Below are 8,987 nucleotides of genomic sequence, written 5' to 3' on the forward strand. Positions count from 1 at the left end.
TAGAGAAATGCAAAGAACCAAAGTAATCATGAAGAAGACAATGGAAGCTGGACTTACTTACACTTCTAAATATGGATTTATTATGAAACTATAGTAATTGAGATTGTGTGGTATGAGTATAAAGACAGGCAAGTAGACCAGAACAGAGGATTCAGAGACAAACCCACATATATATGATTTATGTCAAAAGTGGCATGCAGAGGGTTGGAAAGAGGAATGTATCAACACATGTTTTCAGTAAATGGTGAGGAGGTAAATCTTATATGACAACATATTTTTTTAATTCATTCTCAACTGGATTATATATCTAAACATAAACATAACAATAAACTTTTCAAAGATAATGTAGAAAAATATATTCACTACCTGATGATAAGCAAACATTTAAAATAGAACATACAAAAATTATTCTAGTTTTTTAAAATGACTGGACTTTGTTTTGTATTTAATGTAACTTCTCCATTTTAAATTTTATCTTTCAGATTTGATTATCTGTATATTTACTACACAGTGCTTTGAACAGAAGATATATTGTTACAATTGTTGTTGAGTGTTATTTAATCCTTTGCTTTTATTTAATGACCCTTTTGTTTGACTGTAACTTTTCTATAATTCACAAAATACTTTAAGCATGTAACAAACTTGTTAAATGCATTATTTATGTTCTTGTTTATAAACTCACCTGCCAGAGAGTAATGCTCCATTTCTGTATCATCTTTGCAACAGTATTCTGAAATAAATTTAAAAGTAACTCCCTCTTGATGGGGGACTTCCGCCAAGATGGAGGCATAGGTGAATATACTGTACCTTCTCACGCAACCAAGTTTAGAGACAACTAAATATTAGCAACAGAAAACACAGTCAGAACACAGAAAACTGAACTTTTCGGAAGTCTGTTAACAACAAATTCTTCAGCCTGACCGGTAAGGGGCAAAACCAGCAGCTGGTGGAGTGGGGTTGCACAGGAAAACTCGGTCAGATGGACTCAGGCCTGCGGAATCCAGGCACAGGGTTGGACCTAGTGAGCGACCGGGGAAACAGCGAGGGAGCAGGGCTGCGGGTTGACTGTGGTTGCACATTGGTGCGCTGATAGACAAGCGAGGAAGTGGGTGATTGGACCGGGACCCAGCGGGTCCCCACAGCAAGCGGCAGGGAGGGCACCGCCAGTTCCCTGCTCTGACCCCGCCTCCACATGCAGCGTCATAACCCAGCGACTCTGAGTGGCCCCACCCTGGTGAACCACCTAAGACGCTGCTCCTCACCCAGTGGCTCAAAACAGGAGAGGGGGCCGCCATTTTCTCGCTCTGACCACGCCCCCACATACAGCGTCACAATCCAGCAATCTGGGAGTCCAGGGCTCCCGTTCCTCACACTTAAAGGGCACGAACAGACCAAAAATGGCTCAAGAAGATCTCAAAGCCCCAGAGCCTATAAATCTAAGCAATGAAGAAATAGCAAAACTCTTCAGACACACAGTTTAAAACACTGGTGATCAGGATCCTTACAGAACTGGTTGATTATAGCCACAGATTAGACAAATATACGAAGGCGAAACTAATTGAAATGAATGGAATTGCACAGGAAATCAATAGCAATGAAAAGAAAACTGGGACTCAAAGGACCAGAAGAAAGCAAATAATGGCCAAACAGAAAAGAGTCAAGAAGCAAGAATTCAAAAAAATGAGGAGAGGCTTAGGAACCTCCAGGACATCTTTAAACGCTCCAACATCCGAATTATAGGGGTACCAGAAGGGGGAAAGGCACAGCCACCAGTGGAAAACTTATTTGAACAAATAATAAAGGAGAATTTCCCCAATCTGGCAAAGGAAATAGACTTCCAGGAAATCCAGGAAGCTCAATCCAAAGAAGTTGGACCCAAGAAGGAACACACCAAGGCACATCATCATTATATTAGCCAAATTAAAATGAAGGAGAGAATCCTAGAAGCAGCAAGAGCTAAGGGGACAGTCTCCTACAAAGGAGTCCCCATCAGACTGTCAGAGGATTTCTCAAAAGAGACCTTACAGGCAAGAAGGGGCTGGAAAGAGGTATTCCAAGTCATGAAATCCAAAGACCTACAACCAAGATTGCTCTATCCAGCAAAACTTTCATTTAGAATGGAAGGACAGATAAAGTGCTTCTCAGATAAGATCAAATTCAAGGAGTTCATCATCGCCAAGCCCTTCTTATATGAAATGGTAAAGGGACTTATCTAAGAAAAAGAAGTTAAAGAAACATGAACAGTGAAAGGACAGCAAACTCACAGTTATTAACAACCACACCTAAAACAAAAGCAAACTAAAAGGACAGCTAGATCAGGAGTGGAAACATAGAAATGAAGATCTCAAGGAGGGTTAGCAACAGGGGAGTGGGAGGAGGAGAAGGGGGGAGAAGGTACAGAAAATAAGTAGCATAGACAGTAGATAGAAAATAGATGGGGGGCAAGAATAGCATGGGAAATATAGAATCTAAAGAACTTGAGACACATGGTCATAAACTAAAGGGGGGGTAATGGTGGGGACGGGGGGGTAGGGTGGAGGGGAATGAAAGGGGGCAATAGAACAACTGTAACAGCATAATCAATAAAAAATTTAAAAAAAAAGTAACTCCCTCTTATGGTCCTTACTTATAAATCACAGATAAAATAATTTTAGAGTTTGAAAGACTTGAGTGAATGGACTGCACTGACTGATACCTGTAGTAAAGAAAACTAGAGCCCCAAAATATTCATTTCAGTTCCCACAATCACTAACAGTTTATTTTAGCCACTAATAAAAATGTCTAAGTATCTTGTGAGTAGCTGGAAAGAGAAAAATAATGCCTGATATTTCTACTATTCTGACATAATCTTATTTTTAATGTATACTTATTATAAATAATGACATTAAAAATCTTTACTTCTTTTTTCTTTAAGTATAAAAAACTGTTTTGTCCTGGTTCTAATAACTTGTATTTATTGTACCTGAATAATCCTGCCTGGTGTAGCTCAGTGGATTGAGCATAGGCCTGCAAACCAAAAGATTGCGGATCAATTCCCAGTCAGGGCACATGCCTGGGTTGCAGGCCAGTTCCCAGCAGGGGATGCATGAGAAGCAGCCATACATTGATATTTCTCTCCCTCTCTCTTTCCCTTCCCTTCTAAAGATAAATAAATTTTAAAAATTTAGTACCTGAATAATATGCCAATAATTAGGAGTAGTTACTCATTCTGTTACTTTGGAATGTTTAGGTGGTCTCTTTTTCACTGCTAAAAATCATGATCAATATATTTGTGAATCTAGAATTTTCCATATTTGAGGTTACTTTCTTAAGTTACAGTCTCCATATTTCTATCTTCTTATGATTTGGTACACACTGCTAAATTACTAAAAAGTTTACATTATCGTTACTTCAATGGTGAGAAAGGGTCTTTTTTATGGATATAAATTATTTATGTGGTTTATCTTTAATTACAGAAAATAATCACTTCCACATGTTTTCTTCCTTTGTAAATTTTCTGTATATATCTTTTCCATATAATATATATATTCATGGGTTTTTTGCCCTATGTATTATCTATCAATATTGAATATTGATATTTAATATCAATCGCATTACTATCCTATCAAGTAGATTATTATCTATATCTGTTATACAATATTTGCTGAAAGTTTTTCCTATTTTCTTCTTTAGCCTATACTGCTATGTCCATTACTAGACAATCTAGTTATAAAAATGTATAATCTTTACTAAATTTACCTAGAAGAAAAGGCAACTAACCCTTCTGATAGCTGGTAGATTTTCATCTTTTTCTTGTTTTACATAATGATCTAAAGGTGTTTTTTAGTTTCCTTTTCATTGTTAAAATATCGTTCTCCAGTTGTGTCATAGTTGTACTTACAGGGTTCAAGGCCACTCTTGTTTTATGTTTTTGTTATATTGTTTTTATATTATGATACTTTTATGCTTTAAAATCACAGAAAGATCCCAGGCTAATGTCTATGGGTAAATTAACTGGCCCCTAGCTAGTGGCAATAGTATACATTTACATTCATTTCACAAGTGAAAAAGCTAATTCATTTATATATGTATCAGGCTTGCGACGTTACATACACCACAAGCTGGATGTGCCCGTTATGTGGCTTCTTCATTTTTCTGTAATTGATCTAATCTTCATGACTCAACCCACTCACTAGGAAGTAGGACTGAAATAAACACTAAATTTAGCCCGATCTGCCTCAAATACAAGTCCAATCAATTATCGGTGCAGATTATTCCCATAGTTCTAAAGTACCCTGCAACATTGTCTCATTCTCCTTCCTCTATTTCTCTTCAAGATGGAATTTGACGTGTGGGAGAAAAATGTAAATCACAGCATGGCACCGGGGAAGAGAGGGCACGCTGGCCTCATGCTCATCCTTGAATATGCACTGATTAACCAACCACTGAAAGTTGGTTGTCATTTATTGATTGTAATAGTAAAAAAAATCTTAAACCAGGACTTCATGGGCACCTATGAATATCGACACTGGCTATAAACAACCAGTTCTGTCATATTATGCGTACTGAATGAATCACTGATCTGCACCTGCTGCTAGTGTCTGATGCTAATAAATCCCTTGTCTGACCCATCTCAGCTTAGTTAGGATCCATTGGCTTCTTCCAGCTGACTATGTCTGTCCAATCTGCTACTGAAGATCCCTGCCCTGCCTTTGACTCCCTGTCTGCACGAGCCCCTGGACAAAGCGGGCAGGCTTCCCACTACATCATAACTTCTTCCTCTCAAAGAAGACACTTTCCCTCCTCTGTCTCTTTGCCTGAACTATAATGTGAACTTCATTTTGGCAGAAAAAACCAGCTTACCAATAATGGAAAAAAGAAAAACAGAAATTTAGCTTAAAAATGTATTATATGCAATGACAAAATAATAAAAGGGGTGCTATAGAAATACTAGAATAATAGAATAAAATATGAATAAAGATAATTAAAACTCTGCTTTCCTTTGTGTAGTTTGGAGGCAAAGGATAATAATTCCTTGTAAGCTTGCTTCCAAAGACTCTATCTTTCCATTCTGGTACCATCAAATCAAGATGAGTCTACATTCTTAATGCTAGTCATTTAAAACTAAAACCAAGAATTTTATGTGGAAAAGATATTGACTCAGTAGAAGTTATCTAGCAATAATTAGACTACTATAACCTGCCTTTGAGAATAAAGTAGATATTTATTGTTTTTTTTCCTGTTCAGCATTTTTCTTCTGGTAGTATCATCTGCTTTTCCCTTCAGGAACCACTTTCAGTCTGTGCAGGTTGGCTGGAGCTGACAATAGCTTTCTGATCCCGGAGCGGGCATGTGATCTGTCTCTGTCCTGCGAGTACATTCCACCTCCTCTACTTCAAGCATGTGTGCAAGATTCAAGCCACCCAATGATGCTTAGTGTTGTGATTTTATTAGAACCATTGAGAATAGCTAGGAGTAAACCTAGAGTTTCCAGAGGCCACCTAAGATGATTCACATGAAATATACAACAAGCACAAAGAAAATTAGAACTGAGAAATAAAAGAGAAATCTATTGAGCATCTGAATGTAGCAGTCCCTGGAGCAGGACCTAACTCTTGAGTTCTCCATGTTAGTTAATGAATTTCCTCTTTTATTTTAGTCAGTGTGACCCTAAATTTATATTACTTGTAAATAAAAAAACTGCTGAATAATATAGACTGTAATGCTTCTACTTTATACCACACCATTGCCTAAAGTTTATGCTTTTCTTATAGCTCATTTAAATTCTTTCTAGAAGACTAAGTTCAGATTTATGAGGAAATATTTTATTTGTCATTGATCCATGTAAAAAGTGGAATTTTCTTTATTCTCTCTCAAAATATTAATTGTAATAAGGTAAAAAATTGTGCCTTGCAGATTGTGTATATATAACAAGTAAAAAACCAAACAAAAAAGCAAGCAGTAACAGTTTGACCAAATATTACATATTAATCTCTGCCAACCATCTCAAGTGCCAAAAAACAATTTTTTGCTACTTCAAATATAAATGCAAGTCTAAGGATGGAAATTCCAACATTAGCAAGAATAATCAACTACAATATTTTAAATCTGGTGGAAAATGTAAATTACCTTTAAAATATATGATGTCAGGCCCTGGTCAGTGTGTGTCAATTGGTTGAGTTTTGTCCTCTAAAGCAAAAGGTCACAGGTTTCATTCTTGGGATGACATATGTCTGCATTATGGATTTGGTCCCTGTTGAGGTCCAAAACAGATGTTGAAAAGGGACAATCCCGAACGAGCCCCGGATAAAGTTAGGCTGACCAGGAACAGAAAATTTTTACTTCCTAAAAGGGCTAACCACCAACTACACAAAGAGCCTTTTGAATTTCCCTAATAAGCCAATGGCAATCAGCTGTTTAGAGCTAGCCAACAGCTAACAGCCGCATCTGCTTCTGTTCAAAGCTTGCTTGCATACCCCTATATAAGGACATAGCTGTAGTGCCAGGGCACGGCTCTCATCTGCAGCTCTCCTGAGCATAGTGTCCTCAGACACTCAGAGAGCTCGCCCCTGCGCAGGTAAAACTTGGCCAATAAAGTAACATCTTGAAAATTCTGAAAGTCTCCGAACCTCTGTTTATCGTGACGGCGGATGCAACAGTCCCCAGCCAGGGGTGTATGAGAGGCAACTGATGAGTGTTTCTCTCTCACAGTAATGTTTCTCTCCCTCTTTTCCTCTCTCCTTTATCCTCTCTCTCTAAAATAAATTTAAAAATTAATAAAATAAAATATATAATGTCAGGCTGATGGATGACTTGAAAACTTTTAGTAATTATTTCTTTACAAATGATTAAAATTTTATTTTAGAGCATTTTGTATATTCCTAGAAGATTATGAGCCAAGTTAATAACTTCTAGTACCTGGTACATACAGACTTTAACCATTATAAAAATTGTCTTTTACTAGATTAAAGTTTTTATAAATTCTGCAAAAGTAAAGATTTCATTTTCAATAATACGATCATAAAGACATGTATTGCATCTAGATTATAGATATAACTACCAGAAAAATGTTAGAGTTCTACCATAAATGACCCCAAATAGCCTCAGCAATTTTGAGAAAGAAGAACAAAGGAGAGATCATAATACCCGACATCAAACTATATTACAAGGCCACTGTAATTAAAATAGTCTGGTGCTAGCATAAAAACTGCCACATAGACCAATGGAACAAAATAGAGAGCCCCAGAATAAACCCATGTCTCTAAAGTTAATATTCAACAAAGAGGGCAGAAGCATAAAATGGAGTAAAAATAGCCTCTTCAACAAATGGTGTTGGGAGATCTGGACAGGTACATGCAAAAGCATGAAACTTTTACACCATACACAAAAATAAACTCAAGATGGATAAAAGACTTAAAAATAAGTCATGAGACCAAGAAAGACCTAGAGGAGAACATAGGCAGGAAAATCTCAAATATTCCACACAGCAATATTTTCACTGATATGTCCCTTAGAGCAAGGGCCATAAAGGAAAGAATAAACAAATGGGACATCATCAAAATAAAAAGCTTCTGCATGGCTAAAGAAAACATCAGCAGAGTTCTGGCTAAGAAGGAGGAGTAGGTAGAAACACTTTGCTTCCTTGCACAATCTAAAGAAAGATAACAACCAATTTAAAAACAATAAACAACCAGAAGTGCCAGAAAATCAAACTGCATGGAACTAGAACAACCAAGGAGTTAAAGAAATATTCATCCAGACTGGTAGGAGGGGCAGAGATGGGCAGCCGAGAAAAGAGGACGTGTGGCAAGGGAGCAGACCATGCAGGTGAGGCAGGTGTGGCTAAACAGGAAACTAAAGACTCAAAACCTCTAGCTGTAAAATGCTATGGGAGTTGTGATGGTGGGAAAAACTCCCAGTCTCACAGGAGAGTTCATTGAAAAGTGGAGCTGGAACAGAGCAAGTGAGTTGTATTGTCCCCTCTCTGACCCCTCCCCTACGGACAGCACCACAACACAACAAAGAGGATTGCCCTTCCCTGAAGAACACCTAAGGCTCCACCCCCTTACAACATAACAGGGGCACCAAGACAAAGAAATATGGCCCAAATGAAAGAATAAATCAAAACTCCAGGAAAAAAGCTAAGTGACAATGAGATGGAAAACCTATATGATACAGAGTTCAAAATACTGGTAATCAAGATGCTCAAGGAATTAACTGAGGAAAGGCTCAGGAACTTTTGGGACAACGTTAAGTGTGCCAACATCCAAATCATAGGGGTGCCAGAAAAAGAAGAAGAGCAAAAATTGAAAACTTAGTTGAACAAATAATGCAGGAAAACTTCCCCAATCTGGCAAAGGAAATAGACTTCCAGGAAGTCAAGAAACCCCAGAGAGTCCCAAAGAAAGTAGACCCAAAGTAGTTCCTCTTTAGGAACACACCAAGGCACATCATAAGTAAGTTACCCAAGATTAAGGATAAAGAGAAAAATCTTAAAAGCAGCAGAAGGAAAGGAGACAGTTGCCTACAAAAGAGTTCTCATACTACTATCAGCTGATTTCTCAAAAGAAACCTTACAGGCAAGAAGGGGCTGAAAGAATTATTCAAAGTCATGAAATCCAAAGACCTACATCCAAGACTGCTCTATCCAGCAAAGCTTTCATTTAGAATGGAAGGGCTGATGAAATGCTTCCCAGATAAGGTCAAGTTAAAGGAGTTCATCCTCACCAAGCCCTTATTATATGAAATGCTAAAGGGTCTAAGAAAAAGAGAATCAAAGACTATGAACAGTAAAGTGACAACAAATTCATAACTATCAACAACTGAACCTAAAAAACAAAAACAAAAACTAAGCAAACAACTAGAACAGGAACAGAACCACAGAAATGGAGACCACATGGAAGGTTGTCAGTGGGAGGGGAATAATGGGGGAAAGGTACAGGAAATAAGAAGCATAAATGGTAGGTATAAAATAGATAGGAGAAGGTTAAGAATAGTATAGGAAACAG

The sequence above is a fragment of the Artibeus jamaicensis genome, unplaced genomic scaffold (assembly GCF_021234435.1).
Source record: "Artibeus jamaicensis isolate MK-2021 breed Jamaican fruit bat unplaced genomic scaffold, CSHL_Jam_final contig_388, whole genome shotgun sequence".
In the NCBI taxonomy this organism is placed as follows: Eukaryota; Metazoa; Chordata; class Mammalia; order Chiroptera; family Phyllostomidae; genus Artibeus; species Artibeus jamaicensis.